The 23,889-nt window shown below is 39.6% G+C and overlaps 1 protein-coding gene across 1 annotated transcript in view; it reads right to left on the bottom strand.

Annotated features, from left to right (window-relative positions):
* The window catches only part of pacsin1b (protein kinase C and casein kinase substrate in neurons 1b), a 37,487-nt gene that overhangs the window by 12,614 nt on the left and 984 nt on the right, over positions 1 to 23,889 (bottom strand). The window lies entirely within an intron of this gene.

Consider the following 23,889-nt stretch of genomic DNA (forward strand, 5'->3'; position numbering starts at 1 on the left):
TTGTTTTAAAAGGTTGTTAACATGGAGTAACAGGTGGGTTTGAATTTTGCAGCATAATATTTACATTATTGCTTTTAAAACCAGCAGGGTGTTGGGAATCTATGGTAGAATAAATTCAATAAATATAATATAGTAATACTATCCAATATGCAAAAAAATTGGTCAAAATTACATTATTATTACGAGGTTATTACAATTTAAACTCTGTATAAAAATGTGAAGATTACCTTCTTATTTCTAGCAGGTTATCATGTTGTTACCAAGGTATTACCCTACTATTACTAATTACTATTACTAAACTATTACTATCACTCGGATGCCTTTATTTCCACATCATTACCCCCCTTATTATCCAGTTACATCAGTTTGAGTAAGGGGTGGGCGATATAAACGATATACGATAGAAACTATATAAATTTGGCCAACGATAGAGATTTTGACTATACCGCTCTACCCCGATAGCGCATGTTGATGATGTCATCAAGCTGCGCCTGTTTTGGCCGAAAGTGTCACAGCGGCTACAACCATTATCATCTGCAAATTATGCCGGGCAACAGTCATAGCAAAGAGATGAAGCACTTTTGAAATACGGGGAAAGCCAAAAACTGCGCTTCCTCCACTTCCGTAACATTGATTCATTAATGTTGAATTCTCTCGCAGCTGTTCTATTCCCATGTTGTTGCAGTATATTAATAACTAACCTCGTATTGTGGATGAATAATCTCAGTTGTTCTCCTGACTGAAGTTTGCCCCGTGTATAGCATCCTGCTATGCGATTGCATTTGTCCCTGACCTGTCATGTTTAGGTGGAAACCAGCGAGCTAACTTCCTGTTAACTTCTAACTTCGGTTAAATTTAATAAATTCTGTTTTCATGGATGCATGGATGTTAAACTTAATTGTTACACTTGGTAAAGCAGCAACGCTGATGATTTTATTAAAGATGAAAGAATTTAGACAGTTTTTAACTCTCAGTGTTCGTTTGACTTTGGGACCTGAAGCGGACAAAGTTTTGGACCCAGATTACTGGGTCCAAATTATTACAAAGCTCCTCACTACGGCAGCCGTAATGCTCTGACAATCCATCAAGCAGTGCGGCTTACCAAAGTTGTACTAAAACATTTTTTAGCAGATTTCTGCATGCCAAAATCGGTTTGAGGTCAGTAAGCACAACCAGAATTCATAGGCACACTCTCGATTTTTGAGAAAATTAAAGGATTTTAAGTGTGCCTTACAGTGTCGAAAATACATTATACAGAAGAAAAGAATATATCGCGATATATATCGTTACTGCACGTACTTCAAATTATACCGCAATATGGATTTTAGGCCATATCGCCCAGCCCTAGTTTGTGTGTAATATTACTCAACTGTAACCACTGTTGCTACCATGATATTGCTTGATATTAACTGTTATTACTTTGTAATTGCATTGTAATAACTCAGAAATTACCACATTATTATGTAATTTTTTCTGCTTTGTTACTCAGCTACTACTGTAATAAAAGGTGCTGCCACAAAAACTACAATAATATGCTAATAAACTTTATTACAACGTACAAACCAAAGGAAAATAGAGACTGGCATCAAGGGACATCAAAGGTTAGTCAATCAAGCAGGTTACTTTATACATGCTGATATCAGGTGAACTCAAATGCAGTCTTACCCTTATAGCCTGAATGCTTCCAGCTATTTTCTACCTGCTCTCGTGAGATTACTCTGTCAATAGATTTAATGACTAGCTATTAATTTTCAGTGGCATAGACTCAGGCGGCTATTATCAGAACACTGCTGTAAAATTGCAGGGTAATCTTCACTCATTATGGTCACTTAATATTATCCCACGGCCTTACTGGAACACCTGCTGCAGAAGTTAATCAGTTGTGGCTACTAGTGATGGCACAAGATTTTCTATTTGTCTGAAAATATCTAATATTTATATCTATATTCACCAGATTACAAAACCTCAGCATAATTACTAAGCACACAGACTGCCTAACGATATTTAAACTCATGCCTCACGCCCACCAGGTTCAGTACACAATACAAATTGCAGTTTCAGAAAGACTACACTGTCAAACTGCCACACAGCATACCACTGGATGGAATTAAAGTCGTGAACCAGCAATATAAGTAAGTAAATAATATTAACTTCTATAGCACCTTTCAAGAAAAAAAAAACAAACATCAAGTGTTTCACAAAAAAAATACCAACGCATAGATTAGTGAGAGATTACCTAGGGAAAACTTCAATATCCCCCGATAATAATAAACGTTCACACTGCAGGCGCAAGTGCATCAAATCCGACTTTTTCGACCCTATGCGACCCATATCCAATCATGGTATGACAGTGTGAACGGCACAAATCTGATATTTTCAAATCCGATCTTGGTCACTTTCGTATGGTATGTGAGGATTTTGAGAAAAACTCTGAGAATCTATGGCTTCAGGTAATGAACCATACTAAGGTTATAGATCAATTTCAGCCAGAAACACATATTTCAGATTATCAGTTGGATTAAGACTTATGGCTTTTATCTACAATGTTTTGTCACTTCTACACGACAGAAAGTGCTTTTTTCATTGTGCACAAGCAGAACCGGCCATCTAGTCTGCAAAATCTGGAGAGCCTACAGGTGTAAGTCATGATATGAGTAATGTGAAATGTATTTAAAATGCTCAGATAGACATTTTGTGGGTGCAATGACTGCCTATGAAATGGGGAAAAGAGTGTCGATGTGTGGTGACGTGTTGAAAGGGGCAAGAAAACAGAACACAGGGAGATGCAGGAGAGTGCATCTGGTTGTGGCATAAACATTAATTACTCCCCAGCTAAAGTGCAAGAAAGGCTTGACGACAAAAAGCTCTTAACTGGGCATGATGTATACACACTGTTTAAACTGTACATATATTTTTATGCTACATTGTTGTTGTTTCAGTGCTTTGTAATTTTTTTGTGTTTACTGTAGTTTCCTATGTTGCACTGTGGTGTGTGACTACTGCAGTACATTTAAAGAATATCCACTTTTATTAGTCAGGAAATATGAAAGGCAATACTTTTAGGGAATTAAAAGACAATGAACACACTTCCTTTCATGCAAACTAAAAAACATGACTATTTGATGGTGAAAGGAACTTGTTGTTTTGTTGTTAAACTGAAGGTCTGGGGCATTTATTAGGTTAATTAGAGTGTTTTGCAGCAGCTACCTCTATCTCGTTTTGGAAATATATCTTTAATATTTCAATAAATGTGCCTGAGAACTACTCAGTTTACTTTTGTTGTCAGGGTCCTGTGTCTCCTGACCCAGCGTTTTTAGTTCTTTGTGATTTTTTGTATTATTGTACTTGTGAGTTATTCTATCGTTTCTAGTTTTGATCCCTTGCCCTTCATGTTTCTCTGTGCCCCCTCTGTTCTGTGTAAGTGTGTGTCTTTGCATGTTTGAGTTTCTTGTTTTCTGTCACTCTGCAGTGTGCATTATGTTCTTATGGTTGGTCTTTTGTTACTCAAGTCTAGTTTCTTGTGTTCCAAGCTTAGTATTTCCCTCTGTGTATTTTGGTTCTTAGACCTCTGCCTTATGGTTTATGTCTCTGTGTTTCTTAGTTGCTGTCTCCACTGTGTCAAGTTCGCGTCTCTGTGTGATACTTCCTGTTTTACCTTGAAGGTCCGTGTCTTATGTGAATGCGTCCTGCTTTGCTTGCCTCGTCAGTCCTGATTTCTCCCAGCTGTGCCCTCCTTCTGTGTCTCATTCCCCTCGTTACTTCCCAGTGTATTTAAACCCTGTGTTTCTCTGAGTCAGTGTCGTGTTGTCCCTCAAGCTGTGTGTTTCCTCGTGTGCCTCTCTGCAAAGTGTGAGTTTATATTTTCCCAGTTTAGTTTTGTATGCTCGTTTTCTGTGACCAGCAAATAAAGCTGTAATTTTGAGTTCATCCCCTGAGTCTCTGAGTCCTACATTTTGGGTCCAACTCCTGCCTGCCGCACAGCGATTCATGACATTTGTAATACTTCTACACTACTATACTTATACACTTGTGTGGCTACAACTGTAGCTTGCCTCCACCAGTGTGTGAATGTGAGAGTGAATGAATAGTGGAATTGTACAGCGCTTTGAGGGCCCCGAAAAGCGCTATATAAATGCAATCCATTATTATTATTATTATTATTACTTGTACACTGACAGCTTGTGTAATGAGAAATTCCCATGTTTGAGAAGGTACCAACAAAAATGACATCGCTTTGCTGTTTTTTTTGGGTAGGTTGCCAAACACAAACTCATCAGTCCTGATTGGCACTCTTTTAGCCTTCTTGTAATTGTAACCGCATAGGGTTGGGAATTTGGTAAGTTTCAGTTTTACAGACAATCGTTTAAAACACTTCAGTCTGAACAAAAGGAAGCGCATAAAACAGAATCCTGGATTAGCCGTTGTAGCAATAACTGCAGGATAATCTCCTCTGGGAGAAACCAGACTGCTTGCGTAGGCATAGGCTGCTAGTTTGTTCCACTGCATATTGATCAAAACATTCCAAACTTAATTTTCTTTAGATATTTGCAAGCATCAGAGACACAGGGACTTCCTTTTTAATAAATATATGTAGCAAGATGTGAATGTCTGCATATGAAACAAGACCTACAAACAACATTTACAAACAAACCACAATATTTGGAATGCTGATCAAGATAAAATGCAAATGATATGAACATGAAATGCAAGTAAAATGTCATCTACAGCCACCGTGGGAAGACAAAACATCCCCAGACAAGTCATGTTACAGTCAGAGAATCTAATTTCCTCTGTGACACTGTATTGATGTTAAATATGGAGCAATTTATTTTTACATGTATTTTGTAGGGACTAACCAGGAATGCAGAGAAATGGACCAGTGAATCTGTCAGGAATGACAAACTTTGTATGTTAAACCAACATTTTGAGAAATATTCTCTTTCTTTCTCTGAGTTATATATACATAGATCTATATGGATCTATATGGATATAAATCAACGCTGCTTTAATGACTCTTGCTAAACATAAATCTAATGACTTGGCTTTGCGAAGTAGATTGGAAACCGGGTGAAACAGTGCAAAAGGGAAAATCCATAGCTAACTTTGGCTCCATCTAAAACAAATTCTATTATGTTTTTTTAAGGTTATTGTTTCACGAGGGGGCTGTGTGCCAGGTAAAAAGCAAAGAAACAGTCCTACCTCTAACTCTGCATGAAACCACAGCTTGTAATATTTACATTTTGCCTTGTAAGGATTACACAAACCTGATATATTATGTGGATGGCTAATGTGTTTTGGCAAGAGCAGGCTGGCTGTTTCCACCTGCTTCCAGTGTTTATGCAAATCTAAATGGTTACTGATCACAGACAAATGAGAGTAGCAACATGTAATGATTGGCAAGACATAGCACTTTTCTTGACATGTTAAATTATTTACATCATTTTGTTCCACACACCACGCACTGTGAATATGGAAACCAAATTAAAATCTGTTTTGGGAAAGCTCAATATATTAGCAGACAGATTACTGTTGCATTAAACAACAAAAACGATACAAAAGCTATTAAGAGCAAAATGTTTGATGCCCCAGAGAAGAATATGAAACAATGGAAAGAGAAGCACCAGTGATGTGTTTTGATAAGAAGTCAGGGGGAGGGGCAGAAGCTGCGTGGTTATTTGGGTCAACCATGGAGAAAAGGATGGAGTGACACCTTTGACAATAAAAAGCCGAGATGAAGTGAGGGAGGAAATTGGTTGGACACCCCCACCCCCCCAGAGCTTACTACTCCATAAATAAACAAATAATCAAGGGGAATTTCTGCTATGATGTAACCTGGCAAATCTGGGCAAAACAAACTGGGCAGCAATGCAGCGTGGGGAGTGGGGTAAAGAAGTGGGTGTTTATCATGCCTGGTTAATCCATTAGCTACATGCCGAGAGGGGCTTTTGTTGTGGATAGCCCTTTGCTTCGCGTGCATAAAGGCAGATCGCAGTGCGGGAAAACAACCGCTGAACAGCTTCTCCCACTTTTCATTAAAGTCAAGTAACGATAAAGGCGACACAGACACTATTATATAAATATGACTGTATCTAAATTGAAGTAAAATCATGCAATGAGTTATTCATTGTGAGCAGAAACAATGCATTCATACCAACCCGCACATGCATATACAACCTCAAACAGTGGCGGCAACCTCCAAAATGAATTACCATCACGCTGCTTTGTTTAACTCTTGACTTTTTCCCAAGTATAACCTGCAATCTTGGATCCGCATCCTCAAAAAACAAGGAAGAGCATCAGGAATTCCTATCCCTCCACTGCAAGTGCATAAGCATCAAAAAGCATTACAATTTCCAGGGTGAAAGGCCAGTGGCATCAACGCATCAAAAGAGTAAAACCCCCAGACAAAGGCTGTCAAAAGACCGCAAGAGTAAGAGAGCACAGCCCACCAAGAAGCAACAAAAGCTTACCCCGAGTCCTCCATCAACAGCGGCTAATGGCTAGGAGAAAAAAAAGACACGTGGGCTTCTCCAGAAGGCAGCCCCTCTCTTCCTCTCCACCCCTCGTATCTGTTTATTATTGCTCAGTGCTGCCTGCCGTCCTCTCTGTCTGACTAAGCCACGGTGCATCAGTGTGCATAACAGGAAAACAGGAGCCGAGAACTCAAATCTCTGATATGATCAGCAAACTTTACGTGTGTGCCTGCTTCACTGAGAGAGAGATAATCCTATGGTGTTGTGCCTGAATGGCTCAGACAGAGTAGCAGAGGACAGAGAAGAGGAAGAGAAAACGCAGGGTGGGGGGAGACAAGCTGCAGGGCTGAGCACTGGGGATGCTTTACTTTGGTGTGTGAGGTGTTCAGTGATCATATTGTTAAATAAAATGCATACAAAGATTGTGTTTAGGTAACCTTTGACTGGTCATGTTAAAATAAGACTATTCAGCAAAAGAGAGACATCTATATGATTGTATAAAAGCATGAAACGACTATAAAATAATTATTGAAGTTGATAATTGGACTTTTTCAGATTTAGTACAGGCAGAAACTTAAAGTCACATTTCTTTAGACCAATACTGGAGGAGCTTTGTAGTGTGGCATAAGTCAAGCTTACGAAGCTTACAAAGTCAACTTCTACAGCAAATGTGGCAGATCACTTGATCTCCCCGCCAGCCCCCATCAACTGAAACCCTTCAGAAAATGCAACCAAGCTCCACCACAGTTCTCAGGGCTTGCAAAATTGCTAGCCCGACGTCCCGGGGCTAGCGATTTTTCCAGTCGGGCTACCAAAATCCACCTCAGCCTTGCCCGTCGGGCTATCATAGGAAGGAAGGATATGTCAATGCTTTTGCATTCTTTCGCAAATGTAGCTGAGTAATTATGTCATCGGCATCAATGAGCCACTGTCAATATGTGACACATTGAAATCGCGTTTAAATTTGTGCTTGTTTTTTGCTTTCACTTTCACTTTGCGATGGCGCAAACTGTGTATAAAGAACAGCAGCACTGATTGGTAAGTCACAGATTAATTGCGCACCAATTCCTCTGGCATCGTCTTATCAATCGTTAGCTTACTATCAAACATGACAAGTGAAATCTCCTGCAGCAAGCTTAAACATGTGAGAGGTTGATTGCGCAGAGAATTGCTGATTGTTATGTAAGTATGTGTGTAAAAGCAGATGGATTTACGCAGGTATTTTAGTTCTTTAGAGCCAAACAAGACAGGTCAGGGTGAAGAAGGGACAGCCAAAGAAAAGCTTACCACAAAACGGAAAAGTTATGACAAATCAGACTACGAGGCAAAAGGAAAGCGCAGCTTTTTTGGTTTAATGGACAAAAGAATTTATGTGGCTGGAATATGACGAGCTAAATAACATAATGTTCTGCCGGGTGTGTTGTGAGTTTCCCTCGATTTCTGAGTCGACAACCGCCTTTGTTACTGGGACCAGTCATTTTAAGAAAGACCCCATCAGAACCCATGAGAAATGCAAGAAATGCATTATTGCTCAGTCTGCAGTATCTTTCCTAGAACAAACACCAATTGCAAATACCATACTAAAAATAAACCTGAAAATCAGTTTAAAACAGCGTACTATGTTGCAAAGAGTGAACTACCATTGGCAAAATTTAGCAGTCTTTGCAAACTTCAAAAAGCAAATGTCCTAGATCTTGGTTCCACTTGCCTCTTACCTGTGATTTCAGTGGAAATTTCAAATTCAGGATCTGACATTCATATTCTACACAGTTCTTGCAAGTTCATAGAAATTTCTGTTCAATTAGGACCAAATATTTGAGTTGATGATTGTAATTTGTTGTTGTAATTTGTGTTTTGAATATTTTTAGATTGATGTTTTGTTTCCATGTATAATATTGTAAAGGAAACAAAACATCAATCAAAAAATTGTCCTCTTTTTTTTATTCGGGCTAAATAAATTATTTTGGGCTACCAAAAACTGAAGAGTGCCTGCTCGAAGGGCTATCAGGGATTTTGAAATTTTGCGAGCCCTGGTTCTACATGGTTTAATCATATATATCATAATCATATATGATTTAATCACTGTTAATACAGACACTGTTACTCTCAGGTTCTATCAGATGGTGTTGAGGTCTTGGGTCTTTAAGTGGACCTAGCTTGTTTAGATTGTCCCAGATACGTATGCATATCGATACGATTTCAGTGACACCAATGCAATTATCAGGTCTACAAGTCTGATTCTTTATTGATTTCTGATCAGTTTTCTGTGTAAAAGAAAAAAAATGTTCACCTACGGAGGTCTTCAGCATCGTGTTGTTAAGCGAGTCTGTACACAGTGTAGAAACAGAAAAAAAGATTCAGGTACGCAAAAGTGCAACTGCTATGACTGTGATGCTACTGACTCTCAATGTCCAATTGTAAGAAAAACCTGTGTCTAACTAACAAGGTTGCAAGGGGAGGATGCAAATACAGGGCAAGGAGAGGGAAAGCATAGTCAAAAATCTGAGCACACAGTGGTCATCCACAGAAATGGAAGTAAGGCAAAAGGCAACGTCTATAAATCAGTCTAAAAGCATATATTTTTACAGGATATACTAACACTAAATTAACAGAGAAGGAGATCAATATATACCAAGGAACCTGAAAAGCTCGACTAAACACACAGGATGATTAAAGGTCTGTACAAGGACGCTTCTTACTTGAGTACTTCACTGTAACTTATAAGGCAGACAAAGGAGCTTAGAAAAGCATCTGGACTTCTTTAAGTTACTTGAAGACGTTTCACCTCTCATCCGAGAAGCTTCTTCAGTTCTAAGGTCAAATGGTGGAGAGTCCCAGATATAAACCTAGTGGGAGTAACCCCCCACAGAGGGACAAAAGGACCCCCTGATGATCCTCTAATCGCCTGAGCCAAGGTGTGAAACTGGGTGTGGGTCCCAATCAGCCAGAGTTTCGGGTGAGTTCATTGTGAAACCTGGCCCCACCTTATCATGCGAATTCCTGAGATCAGATGGCCCAGGATGTGAGTGGGCGTTAAGGCATCTGGGAAGGGATCTCAAAACTGGATTATAGATGGCAGAGAGTTGGTGTCGTAAACCACCGCCTCTGTTCAAAGATGGTCGCTCACAGTGGACATAGATGGCTTATTTCACTCCTCTTTCAAACCATCTGTCCTCTCTGTCCAAAATGTGAACATTGGCATCCTCGAAAGAGTGTCCTTTATCCTTAAGATGCAGATGGACTGCTGAGTCTTGTCCTGTGGAGGTGGCTCTTCTGTGTTGTGCCATGCGCTTGTGAAGTGGCTGTTTGATCTCTCCAATGTAGAGGTCTGAGCATTCCTCACTGCACTGTACAGCATACACCACATTGTTAAGTCTGTGTTTTGGCGTTTTGTCTTTCGGGTGAGCCAGTTTTTGTCTGAGCGTCTTGCTGGGTCTGAAATGCACCGGGATGTCGTGCTTGGAGAAAACTCTCCTGAGTTTTTCTGATACACCGGCTACATGGGGGATGACAATGTTGTTGCGTCTGTCTTTCTTATCCTCCCTCGCTGGTGTCTGATCTTCTTTTCTGTGCCTCTTTGCTGACTTTAAGAACGCCCATTTAGGATAGCCGCACGTTTTGAGTGCTTCCTTTACATGTGTGTGTTCCTTCTTTTTTCCTTCAGGCTTAGAGGGAACATGTTCTGCCCGGTGGTGTAGGGTCCTTTTGTCCCTCTGTGGGGGGATACTCCCACTAGGTTTATATCTGGGACTCTCCACCATTTGACCTTAGAACTGAAGAAGCTTCTCGGATGAGAGGTGAAACGTCTTCAAGTAACTTAAAGAAGTCCAGACGCTTTTCTTTGCAAGCTCCTTTGACTACGATGACCTGGATGACTGAGAACCTTCACAGACTTATAAGGCAGACCCAACCTGTTCCCGATCAAGTTGTGTTCAAGATAAGAGATTAACAGGTATGAAATTGCAACCTACAGATGAATCAATGTTTTTCTGTTTCTGTATTTGAATAAATGGACTTATATTAAAAAAAATGATTAAATCACAGTTCATAACGCTACTCCTACGCTAGTTCAGCAAGGCATTAATCATAAATTGTCCGTGTGATCTGTTGTTGACATTTAAAATGGGTGATCACAGTACGCTCCACGACCCACACAAAGGCTTCATAGCTTCACAAAGGCTGAGAAGATGATGCAACGTCAAAGTTAGTTCTGATTTCTAAACAAAAGGAGGGAGGGAAGATCAGAAGGAAAAGCTACAGAACTAGGAAGGACCAAACTCTTTCAAGATTTAAAACAAATCCTTCAGAAGTAAAAAAGAAAAAAAGCTTAATTTTATTACGGCATTAATTCCTTCAGTAGACTGCCGTAAAAGGCAAGTATTGATTATGTCATAGGGAGATTACAATGATACTAAGTGTGTAGGTGACCCTGAGATAAACTGACGTAAGCTGCTGGGAATTTGTATGATGGCCAGAGAGCATTCCTCTGCTACTAACAGGGCAGCTATAAAATATTTAATAATTAACAAGGAATTCAGAACAAAAGTTAAGCATATAACTGAACATTAATTATTATTTTTTTGTTTATCAGCTGCTGGGTGGTTACAGTTAGAGATGGCAGGCTAGTGAGCCCCAGCTGCAAAAGAGCTGCCTAATTGGTGTTTGCTGTTAATTGGATTGCACTGTGTTATTCTGGCACTGGGGTTGGAAGGGCAGTTTGTTCACTTCTTCATATTTCTGCTAATTGATTGCTTAGTTATTCTTTACAATAGTCTTACTTAATCCCCCGAATGTCTTGCTAGCTCATTTCTGTTGATGCTGGAACTCAGTTTTTAAGTTTTGTAGTCATTTTAATTTTTTATTAGGGGTGCAACGATACACAAAATTCACGGTTCGGTTCGGTTCGATACTTTGGTGTCACGGTTCGATATTTTTTCGATACAAAAAAAAATGTTCATGCCTTTTTAATTTGTCATTTATTAAAATTATAAATATATATTTTAACACAAAAGTACAGTTTTTAAATTTAACCCTAACCCTTGTGCGTGTTGTTTTTTAGCTCGTCATATTGCAGCCACAGAAATTCTTTTGTCCATGAAACCATAAAGCTGCACTTTCTTTTTGCCTTATAGTCTGATTTGTCATAACTTCTCCGTTTTGTGGTAAGCTTTTCTTTGGCTGTCACTTCTTCACCCTGACCTGTCTTATTTGGCTCAGCAGAACTAAAATATATATATCTGTCTGTGAAGGTTCTCAATCATCCAGGTCATTGTAGTGAAATATATATCCTGCCGCACTCACATAAGCTCAGCGATTCTCTGCGCGATCAACCTCTCACATGTTTAAGCTGCGGGAGATTTCACTTGTCATGTTTGCATAGTAAGCTAACAATTAATAAGACGATGTCAGAGGAATTGGTGCACAAATTATCATCACTCACAGATCAGTGCTGTCGCTCTCTATACACAGTTCGCGCGATTGCAAAGTGAAAGCAAAAAAACAAGCGCAAATTCAAACACGATTTCAATATGTCACATATTGACAGTGGCTCACCGATGCCAATGACATAATTACCCAGCTACATTTCTGAAAGAATGCAAAAGCATTGACATATATTTTTCCTTCCTACAATAGCCCGACAGGCAGGGGAGAGATAGCCCCGGGACGTCGGGCTAGCGATATTGCGAGCCCTGTATCTGATTGAGGAATCACTCATCTTTGGAAAAGAGAGTTTATTACAGAGAAATGTCTCTTTCCAAAATAAAAGCTATACTATCCGCTTCTTCTGGGCTATATTCTCAGCAGCATATTAAACATATCAGGTCTCCATAAGGAGAATCCTGTGCTAACAGCTGTCTAAATGACTCGGCTAAAGTTTGTAGCATGCATGCTTGTTGTTTTTGTCTTTGCACTAGGATGATGTCGGTGTAAATGTGCAGTCATATTCGTTGTGTTCCCACTAGTGCTTTCAGGTTAATCTCGTTGAAATAACCTTAACGCCACAACACGGAAAATCTCCGTTAACGAGCTACCCTATACAGAGGGGCTAGACGGCCAACACGTTAACGAGCTAACTGCGCTAACACACTAGCTCCCACCCATGTAATTGAGCATTGCATGGCACGGCACATCCAACATACTGTTTTACTTTAGTCCATGACTCGCTTACCTTCAGGGTCATACGTCACATGAAAACCAAAATAATTCCAAACGCCAGATCTGAATGAGGGTGGGGAGGTCCACTTCTGTCTCGCTAGCTTGCCCTGCGCTCTTCCTTCTGACCATCCTGTCTGTGTTGAGTGCTCAGTGAATCTGCGTTCGACTACTCCGCCTAGGCTGCACTCTCGAGCCTAGGCGGAGTAGTCAAATGCAGATTCACTGAGCGCTCAACACAGACAGCATCGTCAGAAGGAAAGTTGATAAAATAAATTACAAATTTTGTATTGTTCTTTTTTTTTTCTCCCCTTTGGTTTTCTTTCTTTCTCTCCCCCTCTTTCTTTCATTCTTTCCCCCCTGTCCTATCCCACAGTCATGTCTGTCCCGTTTGCAACTGAAAATAAAATAAATTCATAATTATAATAAAGGTCAATCAAATGGACCAATATGATGATCCACTTAAAATAAATCCTCTTGGCATCTTTCTTGGCCTCAAGACAACAATTCTGATGGCTATAGATCCAAACGGGACACAAAAAAAAAAAAAATTGAAAAAAAAAATTGAAAAAAAAAAAATTGAAAAAAATTGTATTGTTCGATACATATGCGTACCGAACCGAAAGCACTGTATCGAACGGTTCAATATCGATACAAATATCGTTGCACCCCTATTTTTTATGTATATAAAAATATGTGTGTAATATGTAATGTAGGCCAACAACTCAGTTCCTCACAGTCTGTATATGTGAGACTCTTGATTTGTTACAAAAAGCTGACAAAATTAACGAAAGAAAGCTGACAAAAGATTAGCAACACTGCACCTTGCCTTATGAAGCCAGTTAGACAAAGATCAAATAATGATGTCCACTATGTGAAATTTTAATACACTCTAACACAGCGGTCCCCAACCTTTTTTGCGCCACGGACCGGTTTATGCCCGACATTATTTTCACGGACCGGCCTTAAGGTGTCACGGATAAATACAACAAAATAAAACTAGTACCGGTACCGAAAAAAAGAAGATTTATTCATAACACACATGAAAAGACCCAGGAAAACCGAGTTAACGATAAAAACGATAACAAAAAAACGCTAAAAACCGATAAAAACCCTGAAAACCATACATTTCACACCTGAGCCTCAACTCTCGCGGCCCGGTACCAAACGACTCACGGACCGGTACCGGTCCGAGGACCGGGGGTTGGTGACCACTGCTCTAACACACATCCTCTGCCCCTCTCAGCTTGTGTACAGTCCACATTATTCAAATTCAACTCTTTTTCTTCCCTCAGAACCAACCTGTTCATGCTGCCCTCATCACATTCAAGTCCTATAAATAGAAACACATTCATCAATTATTCACACTGCTGTGTAAACAGTTAGACGAGATGAACAACCCCACCTCACGTGGAGAAACTCTGTGATCTCACATCACTGTAAAGACAAAAAGATCAATATAATACAGGTGCACTCCAACGGGCCTACACATAACATTTACATGTAAAAGTATTTTACATCTTGAAGAAAGTTAGATTTGAATCCTAGTACAAACTTTATTCTACAAACAACATGACTCCAGCTCTGCAAAATACTCTGGAATCACAGCCGATGTCTCAGCTGAAAACACGAAGTCTGCAAGTAAATAAAATGTGTATGATCAAAGAGAATCTGGATGCCTCTTGCCTCCCTTAACAGCTGCTGTTATAACAAAATAAGCCTTGACGAGAGGCACTTCTCCTGAGTGACTGTTTTACCATTCCCCGGTACAAATATGTTACAAAATTCTTTACTCAGTCAAACAAATGGAAAACAAAAACAGTGTTTATACCGTAGCAAAACAGACTCCAAACCTAAAGAGTTCTAAAAGAATGAACTTGAAATCAACGAGAACAAGGCAGTCTGTCAGCTCAAATCTTCTAGGCCTAGTTTTGAAGCCACATGCATTATGTTAATTTCTTCTATATTTTCATTCTTGGCCTGCACCAAACTTGTTTTTATGAAAATAATTCATAGCTATGTCATACTATTCTTTGTGAAGCCCCTCAGTTGAGCATCTGTCTAAAACAAGCAGTTCTATCTCCACTCTCTTTAAGGCTACCTTTCTTTTAAGCCAGTTTTCAGCTGACTGATGCCCTGGCCCAAACAGAAGATTGGAGCATCAGGTTTGAGAGCTCCTCTACTCAACCAGACCGGGGCATCCTAGATATTAAGGATTAACCATTTTAAGGATGTTAATTCACACTAACATCACACAGAGCCTAGAGCAGAAGAAAAAGAATGGTCCAGACCACCTAAAGCCTAAGCATTTGGTTTCATTATTCAAAATTCTAGCCATGTTTTATAGGACAAGCCACCCTTATAACAATATACATCACAGGAAATAAGGAAAAGAAAATTAGGTGTACATTTCAGGTATGATCAGTAGGATGCAAACAGATTGTTAGCAGTTAAACATCTAATTGACGAGTAGGAGAAAAAAGGTGTTTACTAACTCTAAGGTTACTTATCCACAAATGAAATATAGCTACAGATGGTCATCAACAGAGCCAGAAAATAAACAAAAGCAGACATGACTCATGTAGTAGCTGGAAACACCTTATTTGTGCTATTATTCTGTCTGTTCCCCTAATTTAATAATGAAATCGTCTGTGGTTATATCACTAAGAAGCCACTGTGAATACTTACAGTGGCACTACAGATCAAAGTCTAGCTGCAGGCATTATACAGAAAAAATTGCAGAGACTTTTGTGAATCCAGAGGTGACTGTGTGGAGTCTGAAATACCTGCAGCAGTTACACAGTCAGAAAAAAGGCAGCTTACCAGACACTTTGGCCATAGGTTACATTAGTCACAGGTACCAAATAGTAATAAACGTATGAACAAAATGTTGGTAGTTGAATTGCATAATGTATGAAGTATGAACATTTATTTAAAACTGTTGTCTGACAACGTCACAGGTTACATTGGTCTTTAATGCTACTAATAAAATGGTATTTGAAGGCATGCAAAGTAATGCCCATTTATAATTAAAGTGTGGCACAGGATCAGTCATAAAAAACCACAAAACAAAACCCTCCACTGCAATTTCACATTAAATACACACACACAGCAGACTAAAAGCAGACATTCAGACACATCAGTGCAGATCATAGTGGCTACTGAACCTGGTTTATCGTCTTTGTGGCCTCTCAGTCCTCGACAGCGTTGCCTCGAGAAATTCTGACAGAACTGACACCTGACACTGAGAGACAGTGTCTGTTTACCTGCAACTCTGACACATCCTGCAGTCTACCACGCCTTTTACAAACACACACTGCAAGAGTGAACTTTGACGTATGCCTGAGAAGACACATTACGCCATCAATAATTAGCTGAACGCGAGAGAGGGTGGAGACTGTCGTTCCTTAAAAGGCACCTTGTAACCAGGCACAACTGTTACTGCATATCTAAAGGAAGGCCGACTGATAGAGGGAAGGCGTAAAATTACTCGTCACAGGGATTAAAACGGGCAGAAAGGACAAAGGGAGGAGACAGTCACACGGGTGGTCAGATAAAGCCTGATCTGTGGAGCACAGACAGGGATGAGTCAACATCAGGGTAACATTTCAGCTGCGCTGCATCCACTCAATCAATACAGATTTGCTGATGCGAACGCTGCAGTCTGAGCCATAACATTTCTTTTAGAATGGTGCATGAAAAAAACTGAATGATAATGAGTGCCGCAACACATTTTAGGAAAATTCTAAATAGCTCTTCTGTTATTTAGCGTGATGCTGTGAATAAGAGGACTCAGAGCAAGCAGGTGTGCTTACGTGCTTCAACAACAGCAGTGTTAAAACATCAGCCATAAACAGCAGCAGATAACAACATGCAGGGACCCCAGAATCAAAGAAAGCTAACTGCCTATCCACACAGACAGGCACTCATCTCCTCTGTACGTGCCATCTGTGGGTCATCTACTTGTGCTTTTCCCAGGGGGCGACTGCTCTGTTTGACCCCAGTGTTATATCCCATAATTGCAAAAAGTAATTTATGACCAGTGTGCTGGCAAATAAAAACGGAAAGGGCAAGAGGTCTGGCTCTATGCCCCTGTACAAAAAACACAATCTTGTAATGCAGTCTTTTTTTCCTGCTGTGATTTGACAATTTCTGTTTTATTATTGTGCTGGGGCATGGCCGTGTGTGAGGCACTGGTAAAACTCTTTGAATACTTTGGTTTTATTGATTCATTGAAGACATAAAAGCAGCCTAGTAAAGTCTGGCTAGAATGAAAGTCACAGTACATTTACTTTCATTATAATACCCACGAGCTAGTTCCTCTTTAATTCTGTATAATGTTTTGATGACAAGCGGTGAAAAATATTATGTCCAACCTTGTGGTTTTAAACGCCATTAAGTGTTCAGAGCTGAGCCAGTTTTCTTTCAAAGAATTCAATCAATAATCCAGGACAAGTTTTGAGGACTCCAGTGCTCTTCATGCCAGTGTTTTGCAATGAATAATCTTTTTTTTTTCATCATCCACAGCAGAGAGGCAGTGTGAGCTTTTTATTGAAGACCCCTGGTTCAGCTGCTGGGGTTAAAGTGTGAACCACACACACACACACACTGAAGCCTGGACTGAGCAAAGCTGATGCTGGGCAGGAAAATGGAAGTTACTGATTCAGTGCAGCTGCTAAAAGCTATGAGATGCACACACAAAAGCCTCTGCTGTTGATCTCATGAATAAACGTTTCACGCAGCTAGAAGTGAGAGCAACTCAGAGGATACACCATCAGTGATACAATCAGGTGAGGGCAAACTATGCCGGCTGCTGTTCAACCGGCAACTTTGGGGCAGTCAAGTTGGAATCTTTTATATTCAAATTCGGTTCTGCAGTGCACATATGGTTTATGAACACAACGTGTAGGTTTAATTAATTAATTAACTTTTTCCATGCAGAAGAAAGAAACGTCCTTTTCAAACGCGCACAGTGCAGCGCATTGACACTTTATGACAAGCCGAAGAAACACTTAGGTTTAGAGTTAATCTAATAAAAATATTATCAGAAGACAGTTCATTACTGTTAAGCTTTCTCTATCATAAAACCCTTTTGACGCTGGAAAAACACTGAATTGAGTATTTCTGGGTCTTTCAGTAAGCCAGTTTAAAGCTCATTTTTGGCCTTGGAACATCTGACAATATCTTAGCTATTGTTCTGCTTTGATGATTTTACATGATGACCTACATCACTACAACAGGATGTTTATTATATGTAAATATGTGTTAGTGTTTGGACAAAACACCAATTCAGAGGCTTCATATATATTTTTTAATGTAAACGTATCTTCTGACATTTTAAGTCATTAAATTAACTGGTGCAGTTCTAATCCATACAAACACGCATATATTTTCATACACAAACACAGACCCCATCTTTCACAAACCCAGTCACTATGGCAACATCAAGCCCTCTTCCTTCCTTCTCATTTGACTCTTAAGCTCTTCACTGATGCTATAAATCTGATGGCCGGAACCTCAGAGGACCGAAGCAAACCTCCAGCCAACAACCTCTAATAGCTTCTTCTTGTTCCCCTAAAGCTGTGAGGTCCTTTTGTAACGTAACACCTACAATAAAGATGCCCCAGAGATACGCACTGATATATTACACTCCAGTAAATAGAGGCATGCACATCACGTGACACATATCACATCAACTTATCCAAGTGCATTTGCTCAGTGAAGCTCTCACTGACACTCACAAAAACCTGAGTTGTGGTAAACTACAGCTAAAGAATGTCTTCTCGGGAAAAACACTGTGCCTGATGAAATTATTACATTTCAGAGGCATCTGACTGAAAGCCTGTACTGCCCTAATGGGTAAAAACAATTTGCGAATGAATTAGAATTTGAGGAAAAACAAGAAAAATAATTGCTTTTGTCTATAATTATTTTTAGATCCATTTAACTTGGGACAACTTTCAGGGCCCTGAGCCCCAGTTTGAAATACAGATTTTCATAAAGACTGCAACTAAGTATTATTTTCCTCATTGCCTTTTTAAATTAAATGTTTAGTCTTGGGCTGCATGTAATTAATTTTTTTCCCCATTAACTGTTTGGTCTGTAGCACTTTAAACCTCTGGGGGGAAAGGCTGAGTCAGGTTAACAAAACATACACAAAAAACAGAATATAAACCTATGAAATCACCCATTTACCTTTAAAATACCTTTTCTCACAAAAGGAAAAAAAAATCAAAACTGAGAAAAGGTAATGGCTACAATATTTTGCTTCTAACATGTCTGTTTATCAAGCACTTCTAGTTCCTGGTAATGAAAGAGCAGCTGAAGAACTGAATTTATATGAGTATAAATGTGATGTCTGGATTGTGCTAGGAGCTAATCTGCACTGCACAGTCACTGTCAGACTGTGCTGATTAAGAATCTAAAGGCACAGTGCAGTGAAGTCAGACAGTACCTAAACACAAGCAGTGGCTGGGCAGACAATTTTGAAACAGAAAATGAGTCATTAACATATTACCCATGTAAATAAATACAATAGATTTGGCTTTAATTACTGGGGCCCGTTCTTCGTACGTCGCTTACTACATCCAAGATCAAATGACACATCCAAGATCAAATCATCGCGCTAACTCTGAGCTCGCTATTCCGGTTCCCCGAACACACCTGTTGTTGACGATTAGTATAGCTGGATGAAGTAATGTGAGATCACTGGGTGGCCCAACAGGGGCTACGCATCGATAGTAGAAACATTGATCGGCAACCCTTTGATTGGTCGGCGAAAATGTCGAAGGAGCGCGCTCGGTATTCTTCGGCAGCAGAGCAAGAACTCTTGAGTGAGGGATTTTAGGAGTTTCAGAGTCTAATTAAAACGCAAGGGAACACTGCAAAGGCTGCAAAAGCAAGGAGAGAGGGCTGGCAGAAAGTTGCTGACAAATCAAACTCGTAAGTAATTCAATAATAACAATAATAATGGAGTGGATTTATATAGCGCTTTTCAAGGCACCCAAAGCGCTTTACAATGCCACTATTCAGTCACTCTCACATTCACACACTGGTAGCTGTCACAGCTGCCCTGGGACAGACTGACAGAAGCCAGGCTGCCATATCGCGCCATCGGCCCCTCTGGCCAACACCAGTAGGTGGTAGGGTAGATTTATCATATCACACTATATTATCCAATATTATATTACATTATATTATATTACATTATGTTATATTATATCCCCTTTCACATTAGAGCCACAACAGGACCCACTAGAACATGGGAACAAGTAAAAGTGAAATATAAGAATATTCTACAGAATGGTAATATTGATCACTTATATTGCTTTTCGTCTCTTGGACAGAGACCCTGAAATAATCTGTTTGTTTGTTTATAACAGCAACCAAGAAAAGGGGCAGCGCAAAAAAAGACAGGTGGTGGTCCTGCACCCCCTCGTCAACAAGTTGGTTAAGTGAATAATACCCTCACGGGAATATTGATATCTCTCTATGAGCACACTGTCGCGCTGAGCTAAAGGATCCTGTCTGTCCCGCAATATACGCTGGATTCTGAGGACTCTCCTTATCAATCTTGCACCTTCCGCAATGGGTGGCTCGCGTATACGGACAGGACATGGCTGCAACAGGCTTCCCAAATCCACCTTCGCTTTTATAGCCGTGGTCTCCCATCTTGATTACACGAAGTAAATTGCAATTACTACTCTGAAATCTGAATTACATCTGTAATAATCACATACATGTAATAGAATGTTAATAGTACATTTCCCTTTTTTAGGAAATGACCTGTATGTATCTGTGTGACATCAATAAAAGGATCAAGTGCTGCATTATCTTTAGTTACATTGATGTTATTTATTTATGGTACAACAGTGGTAAAATATCGCTGTTGCTTTCGTATACATGAAGCGGAAATACCTGAGTGGCCGCGATCTAATCCTGTTTACATAAAGTAAACCTGCTCCCGAGCAGGTTTACGCTTACGGCTCTGTTGCTATGACAGCAAGTCCCGGATGGGCTTCGAAGAACCGAACGATCCAGGATCACGCGAAATCGTCAACAGTCAAATCCGGCTAACTTACTTAGCGAGGTACGAAGAACGGGCCCCTGGTTTGCTTTTAAGGGGGATCTGAGAGGTTCATACCAAACCACATATGTACAGGCAGATGCTGCATTTAAAACATCTATTAAGCTGAACAGATTTGTTGACTGATTAGTCGGTCTACAGGAAAATCATGAACAAAGTCAGTTTTGACCAAAGCTCAAAACTTAGTCTTAAAAGAGATCCAGATACAGACACGAGCCTAATCCATCTTACTATTGGAACAGCAGCAGAAAAAAACAAATTGTACTTTTCTGCAGATTCTTTTTCTACTCTTTTTCTGGTTGAAACCACACTACACGAAAACAACTGGATCACAAAACAACACAACTCATCTACAGGTATTTAAGGAGAAGCTAAGTGAAAACGACATCATTTCATGTGTCACTTCAGCTCTAAAGGATGGAGGATGCAAACCTTTAAGGGTTTGCAAAACAGCCCTGCTTTCTCTCACGATCCCCTGTGAGGATCCTATCTGAGACACCAATTACCTTCTAGTTCACAGCAGAATCGAAGGCCCTGCTCTCTCAACCGTTTACCTAAAAGCCTGAGCCACTAAAAATATATTGAGATAGCTATAAGTGGATCCCTTCCATTCAGCGACGGAAATTATTACCCGGAGAGTTTGTCCAAACACACAGCAGTTTTCAAAACATGCAGCAAAAGCACTCATCTGTTTTAATGTTGGGGTAATTCTCAGAGCAACTAAGATGAAATTAAAATTTTAATTGCATTCATCCAAAGCCAGACATAGATGGAGTAGCTTAGGATGTCTGAAGCCATATTCTAGGTTACAAAGGCTAAAGGGACACATAGAAAGAAATACTCAAGCCTAATTGCTTTCTTCCAATCGTCTAACATCGGCAGGGTGCACCAGATGTGACGTGCCAATCATGGAAAGTACAAATGACAACTGGAAGCAAACTGTTGTGTCTATTCCCACTGGGAATGACATATCCCTAATTATTCATACAAAAAGCAAAGACGGGCTAGGTTTTAGTCTAATTGATTACGTTAACAGTGATACTTCATCTGTCACCCTTCCTACAAAAATGGAGAGGGGCTGAACCACCAGCAGCAAATCAAATGAGTGTCACTAATTTTTCAGATAAACTAATCCAAGCTGGCACTCAAATGAAAGCTCTTTAACATGTGTGCACTCAGGCCTCCCTCTTTAAGTTTGTGGTCCTCAAACTGTGGGGCAGACCCCACTGTTGTGGTGAAGCATCAATTCATGATATATTACACTTGCTGGCAACTTCATTAACTACACCTTGTTAGTACTCAATTGGATCTCATTTTGCCAGCAGAACTGCCTTAACTCTTCTTGGTATAGACCCAAAAAGGTGGTGGAAACATTCCTCAGACATTTTGATCCATATTGAGATGATAGCATCACACAGTTCGTGCAGTTTTGTTGGCTGCAAATAGACAATGAGGATCTTCCATTTCTCCAAATAGCAAAGGTGCTCTGTTGGGTTAAGATCTGGTGACTGTGGAGGCCATTTGATTGCAGTGAACTCATTGTCAAGTTCAAGAAATCAGTTTGAGATGATATGAGCTTTGTGACATGGCACATTATCCTGCTGGAAGCAGCAACCAGAAAATAGGTACACTCATAAAGAGCTATACATGGTCAGCATCAATATTCAGGCAGGCTGTGGCATTTAAATGATGCTCAATTGGTACTAAAGGGTTGGGATCAAAGTGTGCTGAGAATCCCCCCACATCATTTCACCACCACTATCAGCCTAATCTGATGATATAAACTAGGGTGGATCCATGTTTTGATATTGTTTACACCAAATTCTGACCCTAAAAATTAAGACTCATCAGATGAGACAAGGTTTTTCCAGTCTTCTGTTATCTGATGTTGGTGAGCCCATGCAAATTATAACCTTAATTTGCTGTTCTTATCTAACATCTGTGGCACCTAGCGTGGTCTTCTGCTTTGCAGCCCATCTGCTTCAAAGTTCAATGTGTCGTGCACTCAGAGACGCTCTTCTGCATACCTTGGTTATAATAAGTGCTCTCCTTTCAGCTTAAAGTTAAAGGTTGTGAAAAAATCCCAGTGTCTACATGCCTAAATGGACTGAGCTGCTATCATGTCTTTAGTATTTTCATTACTGCTCCAGTCATCGTAGCTGAATAAACCTTCCTAATATTCACATAATAAGTTTATAGACAATACACTTTATTTTTCCAAAATGTGGGAAATTTCCTTGGTACAACTGCTAGAAGAATAGAATAAAAAAGGACAAAATACACATCTTAATAAGAGAAAAGTAATTTCAAATAAAAAAGAATAAAGTTTGATGATGAGAAATGAGCTCCAAAGACTTCCTTATAGTAAACAACATGAGAGGCAAAGGATTTTGAATAAGCTTATAGACTCAAAGCAAAGCTCAGTCCACTGGATGGACAAGACTGTGCTTGGAAAATAATTAAGGTTTAATCTTTAAATGTTTATTTGTAAAAAACAAAAATTAAAAAAAAGCACAATTTCATCAATTCTCCAGAAACGTGTCACAAATGCGGTGTTTTATCCAACTTTTAGCTGTCAGATCTCAAGTGTTTACAATTATGGAGAAGATAAAACATCAGATCCTCAAATTGACAAATAATGTGAATAATTAATAAATAATTGACACTGTTGTCACCAAATTATTGGTTAATTAACTCACCAGGTTAACATATAGCAAAGGACATCTACCCACATGTACACAGTAAGCTTTCTGTAATGTAGAAGAAGTGTTTTTTTTTTTGTAAAAAATAAAATAAAAGTGACTTTAAAAGAGTATTTTGGGAAATAATTACTTCAGGAAGTTCAAAATCAAATTAGCAGTACACCCTCGACCTCTTTCAGGTAATGGATTAGAAGAGCTGCAGGCAACCCCAGTTGTCAGTTTAATACACAACTGTTCAGCCAGATATTAAAGCACATAGTAAATGGAGTGGTACTTCCACAGTGCCTTTCTACTCAATTCGGGCACTTCTCTACTTTTGGTAAGTCTCATTCAGCCAATCACGCACACGTTTATACAGCACTTTTGTCCTTACAGTATGAACATGTTTATGTAACTGTTAGTCCTCCTGGTAAAATGACAGACTTTGGACTTTGCAAGATCAAACTGAGAAGGTTTCTAATAGCTGCCTTCAGAA

This window comes from Maylandia zebra, linkage group LG5 (genome assembly GCF_041146795.1).
Source record: "Maylandia zebra isolate NMK-2024a linkage group LG5, Mzebra_GT3a, whole genome shotgun sequence".
NCBI lineage: Eukaryota > Metazoa > Chordata > Actinopteri > Cichliformes > Cichlidae > Maylandia > Maylandia zebra.